General features: G+C 33.0%; 1 long non-coding RNA gene across 1 annotated transcript; it reads right to left on the bottom strand.

The window, feature by feature from the left end:
- Positions 1-4,206: 4,206 nt before the first annotated feature.
- On the bottom strand, positions 4,207-8,962 carry LOC110874092. The gene is made up of 6 exons (XR_004866376.1): positions 8,820-8,962; positions 6,431-6,451; positions 6,003-6,023; positions 5,755-5,782; positions 4,601-4,674; positions 4,207-4,255 (listed from the first exon to the last, which is right to left on the bottom strand). It is a non-coding gene; the product is annotated as an uncharacterized LOC110874092 (long non-coding RNA).
- Between the last annotated feature and the right edge of the window lie 1,608 nt (positions 8,963-10,570).

Here is a 10,570-nt window from a genome sequence, read left to right as displayed (position 1 = left end):
GAAAAGCTAGGACGGATAAAGCCTTTGTCAGAGAGCTCCTGCAGCTGCTTAGACAACTCTTGCATCTCGGACGGTGCAAGACGATATGGAGCTCTGGCAATGGGATTTGCACCAGGTACGAGATCAATATGGAACTCGACTTGGCGTGCTGGGGGTAGACCAGGTAGATCTTCAGGGAATACCTCAGAATAATCCTGAACAACAGGAATATCTTGAATAGATTTACCTTTGCCCTTATCAGCTACAACCTGTGCCAAAAAGGCCACATAGTTCTTTCGTAGATACATCCGAGCTTTAAAACAAGACATGAGTTTAAGACCACCAGCAGGTTTCTCACCACGAACCTGTAGGATCTCACCTGACGAAAGCGGCATGCGAATAATCTTCTCAAAACAAACTATCTCTACACGATACTTGGCTAACCAATCCATACCCACAATAATGTCGAAGCTTCCAAGTTGCATAGGCATGAGGTCAATGGGAAAAAGATGGTTGTTAAGGTTCAATTGGCAGTTGCGGAGAACAGAATTAAGAACAATGGGTTCACCGCTCACCACTTCTACTGTCAATGGTTTACCTAGTTTCGTTCTAGACACGCGAAGCAATGGTTCAAAAGATAACGACACAAAACTCTTATCGGCACCCGAATCAAAAAGAACAGATGCTGGCTGATTATTAATAAAGAACGTACCGTTCACACCCCGACCGCGTATAACATGCAACCGCGGCGGAAACGTCGGGGAGTGTTGAGACAGAATTATTTGTTTCACAACCATGGCATACAAAGTTATATTTTATTTATCAAACAAACGTGTTACATTGTCTTCAAACAGGAAGTAAAGAGTTTATAACATAATTAAACTAAGTCTATCTTCGTTTTATGTCTCTAAGGCACAGGTCCGCCCTAGTGTCACAATCATCATCCTAAGCAACAGCTCCTGAAAACACATGTGAAAGTAGGTACGTCAGCATAAAAATGCATGTGAGATACATAGGTTTTGTGAAAATGGAATTCATGACTTATGTTTGAGAAAATGTTTAGTCATGAACCTTGTAATTTGCTTTGTCTTGTAAATCATTTGAAAAACGATAAGATCAGATGATATGCATAGATAAATGTAAGGTTAAACGAATAACTAAGTAAAAATGAGTTTGTATAAGACAAGTTGTTTGTAAAACATTCTCTTGTGAAGAATATGTTACTTGTGAAAAATGTAATATGTCTATACTGAAATGATTTAGATAACGCTACGATATGTAATATTATACAAACACTTATATATAGGAAGTACCAGCGGCGTACCCACCATGTTTGTATCATATTACGCATACCTCGTTATTCAAATCATTTACCCAAACCGACCACCAATGTAAATTGTTCATGTATAAATCAATTGTCAAGTGTTATTGTGTAAACCATATAATGTGTATCCAAAATATCATGTATGGCATGTGAAATATATCAACTAGGCCATAGATAAAAATGCACAAAAACAGGGTATTGAATTAAACATAGTTTAAGTCAAAGTTATGTTTTGTGGAACAAATGCATGCTATACTGATACAAACATTTATGCGGTATTGTGAAAATGCATACATTCAAGCCTTTGTGACTGTGGTGATAGACCTTTAAACAAATTAAAGGTCTATATGTGTTATTGTTTATCGAATTCGGTCATTCCTTCCAATCCAAACAAACCCGAGATTTCAGGAATGGGAGTTGTCAAGTCCTATGGTACCATTACCTACTAACGGGCGGCGTGATCGGTGTTAATGAATGTACATTGTATAATTTAAACAAACCAAATGTCATACCAATATGTGAGCATGTGATGAATAAATGTACTAAGTATGCACACAATGGGCATACATAGCATAAAATGTAATGTAAAATAATGTACTAAGTACGCACACAATGGGCATACATAGCATAGAATGTAATGAAACCGTGTACTATAAATGTACTATTGAACATAACAAGCGTATGATATGAAAGCATGAAAAGCACGAAAGTAACAAGTAGGCACATGTGTTTCACCCCAAAATGTTTGAAAAACAGTAAAAGAGGGGTCTATGTACTCACCTGAGATCGCTTTGAAGTTCTTGTATAATAACCAAATAATGCTAGAGATCACGGATATCAAACGGCACCTAATATAGGTAACTATGTTAATATATCGGACCTAAATCGGAGGATTTGGATAGAATGAGGGTTTGTGAACCAAACGAGTATGGACACTCGTGTAATATGGTTTAACAAAGCCTTCATACTAAAATGAAACCTAATCTAAGTGCTTACGACCCATTACGACCCGTTTAGGTAGCTTAAGCTACCTTAACGCGTCGTTCGCGTAAAACGCGTTTGGAACGCCTAACATCGTGACCATAAGGTATAACCTCGGAAGGTTATTCCCTATACAGCTATGGTCACCTAATGTGTTTGGTCGGATCCTAATGATCGACCAAATGGGTCGGGTTCGAAAGTATAAGCGATTGTTTAGATCGCTTACCTTACGACCCTATATAAGCACTATACTAAAAGTGACGAGCTAAGCATGTTAGAACATGCTTAACTAAGTTTAGAAAACAGGTTTGGTATCAAAACAAACGGTTTTGATACCCACGAGTAGTTTGGTTACAAAATACGCAAGAATGCGCACTTTGGCCGAAACTACGACTCGTCACTGAGCCTAGATAACGTGGTAATCAGTAGGTATAGTCACTATGATTATAACCATCGTGATCACGCTCACGTTATGAAGTTCCAACGAACTTCGTGTCGACCATAAGCTGGTCAACGCAGAAAGTCAAACAAAGTTTGACTTTAGCACTCGAAAAGCGATAAAAGAATGAAAGAACACTTACGAAGGGTCCCCGAAAGCTAAACTTGATCCAGGAGCTCAGGTATGAAGCAATGGCATCAACTTAGAGCTCTTTGATCAGATTTGTGGGTTTAAACAAGAATGGGGGGGGTATTTATAGGATATGCAAGACCGTTAGGATCGTTTCTTGAATATCATGCCTTGATCTCATTTGTACACTTGTCAAAATGTTGTGGTATCAAAATGTGACCCCAACCCCAGAGATTGTGAAGAGGTATTGCCCCTTGGATGCTTGAAAGTCCATTTTCAGCAAGAAAAACGAGTTTCTGCATCTGCAGGGCTGACGCGGCCCGCGTAAAGGTTGCCCCTAGGCTTACGCGGGTCGCCTGGAGGTTCTGATCAGAAGCCAAGTTTCAAAAATGACAGTTTAGGTCCCTGTTATGGTTTAAGGCCATTTCTGACACGTTCAAGGCCCGTTAAGCCATCTTTAAGGCCCTAAAATGATGCCTAAACATTGAGGACATGAAACATGCTCAAAAATATGTCGGATGTTGGTTCGTTTGGCCGTACGATCGCGATGTTCGCTTAATTACGACGGAATGCGCATAAGCGCGAAAAACGATCCAAATTGCGCGACGAATGGATTTTTCTCATGCCAAACACTAAGGCATAATATTATGATGCTTACATAAATTTTTGGATGTCCGGATGTATTCAGAACGTAAGTTACGCGCGAAAGTGCAAACTTGTGCACTTTTTGACACTTTTAGTCCCTGAATGACCCAAAAGTTTATTTTAGCACACCGAACCTCTCAAAGCCTATTTCTAAGCTATGTAAAGGATATTTAAGGTGTGTTTAACTTATAGGCATGTTCCGGAATGTTTGTTACAGTTCAACTTGGCATACTTTCGCGGTTTGTCAAATTTAGTCCCTGTAGTCGAATTAACTTGTTTTTGCCATACCAAAGCCTTTAAAACTTATTTCTAAGTTATGTAAAGGTTATTTAAGGTATGTTGAGTATATGTTGATGTTCTGGAGTATTTGTCGCATTAAACTGAGTACGTTTACGCACCAGTTTGCGTATAATTCTCCAGAAAGCGATGTAGAGTTTAAAATTGAACAAAAGTCAAAACATGAAAAATGTAAAACACAAACAAACATTGGGATCAAATAACTTTGTTTTATTGATAACTGAACTGTTCACAATGATTTCAAGCACAAATGTTACACGTGAAGCGAAAAAAAGACAGGAAGAGCAGCTTTTATATTTTTTTTTTATCATACCTGTAATCATTTTATAAATAATGCTATACAAAATTACAGGAAGAGAAATTGTTATAGTTATTTTTTTATAATATCAATCATAATTCTATACACACCTTATCGTAGCTTAAACACATTTCTTCAGATTATGGCCTAATTTGATCAGATTCTAAAAAACGAAGAAAGATTATCATGAGATACTGTAAAACTGGGGTTTAGGATGTAAACCATAAAAATATCAAATTAATTTAGATGATTAGCCTTGCAGAAAACCTAAATCGGGAAAGTTTACCTGAATCGTTAATGAAAAAAATCAGACTCAGATTGGGTTACTCAAGCGGATATTAATCACTGGAATAAGATCGGGTATCAAACATAAGAGCACACATGAGTTGATTAATGGAACAAAATGGTGAGGAGAAGAATATACATCAGTGAATCGAATAGAGATCAATTTCCCATAGGATCTCATTTAAGATATATAGATAGAGATAAAGAACGGTGCAAGATATACCTTTCCTTCAACTTCTCATAGGATCCCATTCAAGAGTTCCTTGTAGGGGAAGGAGTCTGAAAGAAGCTCATCACCTAAAATTACAAAACACAATTTGAATTAGATATGCAACTCGAGTACAAAAACAATAGTCGAAGAAGACTCGAAGCATCCCTAAAATTACAAATAATATAGTCAAAGCATCTCATAAAAACATCAAGATTTCAAAGCATTCAAAATTTAAAATCAAACACAATAATGGTTTACTTCAAAATTTAAATTTAAAATAATGATTGACTTCAAAACTTAAAATTTAAAATCTGAAAATCAAATCACTAATATCCAATCCCGTAAATCAAGCAAACTTATTAGGAAAGTCTAACTTTTCAAATTTAAATTCAATTTACAGATTCGAAATTTAAAATCAAACACATTAATGGCAAACTTTCAAATTTAAATTTAAAATAATAATTGACTTCGAAATTGAAAATTTAAAATCAAACACAAGAATGGTTTACTTCAAAATTTAAATTTAAAATAATGATTGACTTCAAAATTTAAAATTTAAAATCTGAAAATCAAATCACTAATATCCAATACCGTAAATCAAGCAAACTTATTATGAAAGTCTAACTTTGCCAAGCAAAACCAACCGACATAGAAACAAACTCATAAGAGAGGGAAAAAATATAAAACAAACAAAAGGAGGGGTTTCAAAAAACGTAAACAAATTTATTTATAGAAACACTACAAATTTTCCGGAAATTAATACAATACCAAATTTATTAGTAACTGAAAAATACAGCCAAAATTAAATGAGCATAAAATATGAAACCAAACATTATACCAGATAAAAAATAGGAAAAAAAAACAATAAAACTAAAATTTTTGATTAACATGTCCGACGAAGTTTAATAGTCCGGCAATGACATAAAATTTAGGGCTAACCATGAAAATATAAAAAAACAAAACAAAAGAATCATTAATACATATTAATACAATACAAAATTTATTAGTAAAAAAACAAAGATTTTCAAATTTCAAAAAATATCATAGTTTGATTTGCCAAAAAAAAAAACAAAATAACTTAAAAATTATAGAGATTAGCATAAATGATGAAAACTATCATTATACCGGATCAAAAAAACACCAAAAAACGATAACATTAAACTTACCTCTTGTGTTCGAAGAAGATTCAGACTCCTGCAATTGCATAAAAATTAGGGTTTATCATGAAAAAAAAATAAAATAAAAAAATCAGTAAGAGCATCACTCTTTCAAAGACATCAAGAATAGATCCATTAATAAGATTAGATTCGAAAAATTTAAATCATCATCAGCAACACAAAAATACAAAAAAATGATTAAAAAGAAGTGTGATTAAGCATTTAAAATACATAACAATCTAATCTAGTTTATATACCTGCAGAATAAGTGGAATGATCTACAAAAAAATAAGAAGAACAAATTTTGAGAAACTTGAAAATTAATGTGATTGTTAAAAATTATGGAAACTAACACAAAATTTGGAAGCAATTAAAACTTTAATATAAGTTATCTTGATAAATTTGGAAATACGTTACAATTTAGACAACTTTGATAAGTATCCATAATTGATATAAATTTCAAAAATTCAAATTTTGAAATAATCAGTCAAAACAATTTACCTAAATAGTTAAATATTATTCAAACTTAAATTCAAAACCAATGAGGTTAATATATTCATAATATAATCAATATCTAAATGATTTTTGAAAAAAAATCAATCACAAAAAAATACAAAAAAAAATGATTAAAAAAAAGTGTGTTTAAGCATTTAAAATACATAACAATCTAATCTAGTTTACATACCTGCAGAATAAGTGGAATGATCTACAAAAAAAAGAACAAATTCTGAGAAACTTGAAACTTAATGTGATTGTCGAAAATTATGGAAACTAACACAAAATTTGGAAGCAATTAAAACTTTAATATAAGTTATCTTGATAAATTTGGAAATACGTTACAATTTAGACAACTTTGATAAGTATCCGTAATCGATATAAATTTCAAAAATTCAAATTTTGAAATAATCAGTCAAAACAATTTACCTAAATAGTTAAATATTATTCAAACTTAAATTCAAAACCAATAAGGTTAATATATTCATAATATAATCAAGAGTAAACTGCCATTTTGGTCCCTGTGGTTTGGGCACTTTTGCCATTTTAGTCCAAATCTCAAACTTTTTAAATCTGGGTCCTTGTGGTTTCAATTTTATTGCCATTTTAGTCCAAAAGTTAAATGTGGCCAAATTCCCCAACTAAAATCCTGATATTTTGTCTTTATCCTAGGGGTATTTTAGTCATTATTGATTAAAAATAATAAAACCCAAAAATATCTTTGACCCTATTTAAATCATTCATCTCCTTCACCTGTTTAAAAACCACTAATCCACACCTCCATAACCGTAATCAGTCACCACCTCCAAACCCAACTCCGATCACCCATCACTCTCCATCTCCACCATACAACTCCACTGCAACAAACCGTCAACATCGGCGCCCATCACCACTATGAACCACCATTGCACACAACCTCCGGCGAAACCAACCACAACGCATTCTGTTACCCAACATCCTCCCACCACTGGCGGATCAGCTACAACTACATAGATCAGCAGTATCATTCAGAAGACAAGGATCATCCGGTCTCATTTGGGACCACAACCTCTTATCCGGCGAACTCAACCGCTTTTCCCAACCCAACCCCCCCCCCCTCATCTAACGCTGATCCGGTTCAAAAAGCCGAAAACGACCATTCAAATACGGTATCATTCAGAGCCGCCGAAAACGACCAGTCGAAGACAAGGATCATCCGGTATCATTCAGAGCCGCCGTTACCTAGGGTTCGTGTTTGTGGGATTTGTCGTGTTTTTGGTAAGGATAATAAAAGTCATGCACGAACCGGTTCACGTAAGCGTGGTATTGTTTGAGTGGTTATGTAATAATTGTTAGTCGAGACGAGATGCTTAGAATTGTTTGAGTGGTTATGTAATCAAATCTGATTTGTTAATGGCACAAATCTGATTTGGAGGTGGTGGCTGATTAGGGTTTGAATTGGGGTTTTTTTGAACAGGTGAAGAAGAAGATGAATTCTTTAAATAAGGTCAATAATTTTTAGTTTTTATTATTTTTAATCAATATTCAGTTATAATAAATTTACAAGGACTAAAATACCCCTGAGAATAAAGACAAAATATCATGATTTTAGTTGGGGAATCTGGCCAAATTTAACTTTTGGACTAAAATGGCAATAAAAGTGAAACCAAAGGGACCCAAATTTAAAAAGTTTGAGATTTGGATTAAAATGGCAAAGGTGCCCAAACCACAGGGACCAAAATGGCAGTTTACTCTATAATCAATATCTAAATGATCGTGAAAAAAAATCAATCACAAAAAATATAGAAAAATGATTAAAAAAAGTGCGATTAAGCATTTAAAATACACAACAATCTAATCTAGTTTACATACATGCAGAATAAATGAAATGATCTACAAATAAAAAAAAGAAGAACAAATTCTCAGAAACTTGAAAATTAGGGTATGCTTGGCATGGAGCTTTTAGGAGCTTCTAGCTTTAAGCTTTTAAGAAAAAGCTTCTACTCAATAAAAAGTCTTGTTTGGTTGAAGGAGCTTTAAGCTTTTAGGTTAGGAGCTTGAAGTTTTTGGTTGAACGCTACTAGTAGTAGCGTTTAGAATGAGCTACAAGCTTTTAGGGAAAAAATGACTATTTTAACCTCTAAAAATAGGAACTTTTTAATACACCAACTTTCTAAATTTTTAGTTATGTCTATTTTGGTCATTTTATACATTTTATTAAAAGCTCCAGCTACTCTACCAAACACCAAATATATCTAAAAAGCTACGGCTACTAGCTATCAGCTACAGCTACCAGCTTCCAGCCAACAGCTACCAGCTTACAGCTTCCAGCTACCAGCCACCAGCTACTTTTGCCAAACATACCCTTAATGTGATTGTCGAAAATTATGGAAACTAACACAAAATTTGGAAGCAATTAAAACTTTAATATAAGTTATCTTGATAAATTTGGAAATACATTACAATTTAGACAACTTTGATAAATATCCATAATTGATATAAATTTCAAAAATTCAAATTTTGAAATAATCAGTCAAAACAATTTACCTAAAGAACGATAAAGAAGACTCAAAATAACACCAAATCTATGGAAAACAAACCTGCTTGCAATCGATTGGAAGAATGATCAGCTCTCTAAAGGACCTGTTGTCAACAAAGACATCACAATTTTAAGGATTTAAATAGAGAATGATGGATGAAACATTGCTTAAGCTTAAACAATAATCTGTACTATAACCTTTCTGGTATGCCAAATCATCACTCCCAATTGTTGAACTATAATAGTGTCAGCAAACAACGTCACCTCTGACAATTGCTCAAAATCTACTTCAATACGTGAATTTAATCGTAAAACCTAAAGATGAACATATGATAGAGAACATCAAACAGGAAGCGACATTATCAAACATGAATCGATATTTGAAGAATTGTTACCTATTTGTTGAATCGTTTGGAGAAGACAGTGATGGATCCCATCTTTCAAAAAGCACCAAATCTTGAAAAATATCACAGAAGCACTCAAGAAATGAATATAGGTATTGATGAATGCATAAGTTAGAAATCACTGAAACCCTAAGAAGAGGCGGCGGCTAGGTCTTCCAGACACCAACAACGCCACAAAAAGAAAATTGAAAACATGGATACATACCTTATACGCCGCATAATAAGGACTGGTTGCTTCCACTCGCGATTAAAGATCAAGAAATCTAGGGTTCAAGAGATTATAAATAACATATTAAAGATCGATAGATGATATCTAGGGTTTAAGGAAGAAACAGACAGTGTCTAACAATGACAAAGAAAAATCAAAGAGAGAAAAGAAAAATAACATACCTATGTTTTTCGAAGATCAATCGATGAAGAAGGAAGAACCGGATGCAAGAGATGGGTATTAGGGTTTTGGAGTGAAGTGAAGCGTATTAAAGAAGCTAAGGAGGATGGTTTTGGCGGAAAAAGCAAAAAAAAGTGGTATAAGCAAATGCCACGTGGCAAGTAATGGCTTAAGCTAATGCCATGTGGCTTAAGCTTGTTTTGCTTTATTAGAAGTAGTAGATCTAAAGGTAAGCTGAAAGTTTGACTTATCACAAGTTAAGTTTGAATTTTGAAATGATATTATAAATTTATGTATTTAATATGTTAGTCAAATTTGTTAATGAGTTACTTTGTAAAGTACCATTATTTTCTTATTCCATTTCTAACACGGTTACCTTTTTTTAACATTAGTCATGTTAATTTCGTTTTGAATTGTAATTTTAAATTAACAAAAAGTTAGTCTAATATGTTAATGACTTATTCCATTTTTTTCTATTTCCATTTATATCAAACTTCCCTTAGAAAGTTGAGAATTGTAATTTCTATTTTTATTTTATTTAGTTAATAAGACCACACCACCAATATTTTTTTTAAAAAGATAACAAAAAGAAAAATCTACTTAATTCTAAATCTTAATTTCAATATTATGTTTTAAATTAAAGATTTTTATTTCAGTATTTAAATCTAATTAAATACACAAAACTACCAAAATTAAGATGGATTAAATCAATCAATTAACCACCCCTTTTTTCGTTTAGGGAATTTAAACTAATTGATTTCAACTAAATATGGTAAATATTACTTTTAACTTTCAAATTAAATTTAAAATTCAAATATTGAATTTAAAATAATTTTGTAACTATTCAATGAATTTTAAGAAAATTGTAAATTTATTTAAATTACATCCTAATTTAAATAACTAAAATTTGTTTATAAACTACATCTTCCTTTTAATTTTTTTTTTGTCATACATGACTAACGTTATGGCGCATTATCAAGAGTATAAGACAGAGCTGGTGTGAAGTTACTTGTATTAGAT

Source organism: Helianthus annuus, chromosome 9 (genome assembly GCF_002127325.2).
Source record: "Helianthus annuus cultivar XRQ/B chromosome 9, HanXRQr2.0-SUNRISE, whole genome shotgun sequence".
Lineage (NCBI taxonomy): Eukaryota > Viridiplantae > Streptophyta > Magnoliopsida > Asterales > Asteraceae > Helianthus > Helianthus annuus.
This window is presented reverse-complemented; position numbering and strand designations above follow the sequence as displayed.